Source organism: Saccostrea cucullata, unplaced genomic scaffold, assembly GCF_032062105.1.
Source record: "Saccostrea cucullata isolate Sc308-1 unplaced genomic scaffold, CSIRO_AGI_Scuc_v1 ctg7777, whole genome shotgun sequence".
In the NCBI taxonomy this organism is placed as follows: domain Eukaryota; kingdom Metazoa; phylum Mollusca; class Bivalvia; order Ostreida; family Ostreidae; genus Saccostrea; species Saccostrea cuccullata.
The window spans coordinates 12,634-14,942 of record NW_026927205.1 but is presented as its reverse complement, the minus strand read 5'-3'; the positions used below and the strand labels follow the sequence as shown (position 1 = coordinate 14,942).

The window sequence follows — 2,309 nt, the reverse complement described above, 5'->3', positions numbered from 1 at the left end:
ATTGGGGCCTACTTTGTTGCTTGTTTCTACCAAATGCTGTAAAATCAACATGATTTTTATAAATATTTTACACGAAAACGCAACCAAACTCTATCATAATCATACATGCAATAGAAACTACGAGCTTTGAAGTTATAAATCCAATAATAAAAAATGGTAGTTGGGTACTCTATAGCAAATAATTTGATTTGAAATCTAGACAAATACGAAAACGCGTGAACAATTATCTCCCTTTTGTGGAACTCTCCTGCTGATAAAGAACAGAAAGTTGCTGTTGCAGCAGAAGTCGGAGAAGAAAAACACCATGTAACGATGTTTAAAGCAGGTCTTGTGCGGTTACAGAGGACATGACAGCATCAAGAGTTTGTAGGTGACTTAAAAGTACTATTTATAGTCCGAAATATCTGACGTTTTCCTGGCTGTTTAACTATTTCTATATTTTACGTGCGAGGAAAACGCCATAACCGGCGCCTTTACGAAAACTGGGAATTCCAAGCAGAGGCGGCATTCTCGGGTGTATTTTCGATACTTGCAATTACTTGTCAAACTCACAATTTATCAATAGTACAATGCCTCTATACTTTACCAATATAGTTTTTATGGTTTGTTTGTAAATATGACCCCGATGGAAACATTTTCTCTGACTGTCGAGATTTGTTTTCATTTCGTGCGTTTACAAATTAAAAAAAATATACAAGTCCTGTATCGAAATGATGAGTGATTATTTTCTTTTCATTGATATTGTCAAGTACTAAAAGCATTGTGCCATTGATAAATTGTAACAACGGCATTTAAATTAGGTTCCCAGGTATGGGAAATCAACTCTGACTGGAAATGGCGAAATTTCCAGTTTTCGTAATGGCGCTGGTTCTGACGTTTTCCTGGCACAGAAAATATTAAAAAAAAAAAAACTGGAAAATGCCAGATATTTCAGACTTTATTATTTAGAGCATATTCATCAATCACTGATAAGGTCAAATTGGTAGATTTCCACTCGTGTATGTCTGCATATTAGTGTTCTTTTGATAAGTAATATTTCAAACAATATTTCATAAAATTCATAGCCATACCCGCTATACCTCATTATCTCAGGTCTATCAATATATATTTTTTCGGAGAGCTACACTTCTGCAGCTACACTAAAACAAGATGACAAAACTTGAGGTTGCTAATATTGATTTGAAAAGGGGAAGGGAAAATAGGATAACAGACTCAACTCTGGTTTCAAAATTTGCTCCTGACCCTTAAAGTGGAGGGGAGGGAAACCAGGATTTATAAATTTTAACTACAGGAAATTTTGACTTCCCAAAAAAGTAAGGAGTGGGTGGGGTGCTATTCCTCCTAAGCCCTTGATCAGGTTGGGCACAATTTCTGAATACGATAATTCTGAAAATGTAAGACTAAATTGGAGTATCCCCTTTGTCCAGTTTAATGTCTTATATCATATCCCAGTCACTATATATGCTATAGGCTCAAGTAAGTTTGTAAACAGGTCTAAAATATTTTCAGGAGAATCATGATGATAATCAGTTGCAATGTGAACTAACAAATAACCATGAAGTACAAGCAGATCCAATTAATGTGGAACAAATAAAGGTTTGTACATGTATTGAAATTTTTACATGTACTGAATTATTATGCCCAAAGAGCATGACATATTTTTGTTTGTCCTTTCTGTCTATCTGTTGTCAGCTTTAACCTTTACCATGACTTTTGAACTGTGAGATCATATTTGGTATACATGATCCACTAATTAAATTCTTTTAAATTACACCAACGTCAGTAACCTTTAGACCTTGATTTTTTTGCTAAAACTACCTTTTCTATATTTGTTGACGCTGGGGGCATACTGTTTCACAAATTTATCTTGCTTTAAATTACTTTTAGCATCAGCTTGTTCTATTATAAAAAATCAGCAACTATATGCAGTAGGGTCATGTAAATTTGCAAACAGATATGAAATACTTTCAGGAGAATCATGATGATGATGAGTTGCTATGTGAACTACAAATAACCATGAAGTACAACCAGATTCAAAGCATATGGAACAAATAGAGAGTTTGTACTGAATTTTTTACATGTACTGAATTGTTTAGAACTACTTTGAGCATCAGCTTGTTCATAAGAGCACAGCCTCAAAGAGTACCGGTAATCACTTTGTTCATCCATTTCTTTGTCGAGAGATAACTCAAATGCTATATGTCCTGGAAACTTCAAACTTGAAAGGATTGTGACTCAATAACTTAAATCCATTTGACCTATGAACTTTATATTTTAAACCCAGACAAGAAGCCTAAAATGGGCCCATA

General features: G+C 34.3%; 1 long non-coding RNA gene across 2 annotated transcripts; it reads left to right on the top strand.

The window, feature by feature from the left end:
• Positions 1-264: 264 nt before the first annotated feature.
• LOC134273712 (uncharacterized) lies at positions 265-2,056 on the top strand. Of its 2 annotated transcripts, none has more exons than XR_009993477.1 (3): positions 265-366; positions 1,510-1,596; positions 1,972-2,056. It is a non-coding gene; the product is annotated as an uncharacterized LOC134273712 (long non-coding RNA). The 2 variants fall into 2 exon arrangements; XR_009993476.1 differs by having other exon boundaries at positions 265-370.
• The last annotated feature ends 253 nt before the right edge of the window (positions 2,057-2,309 follow it).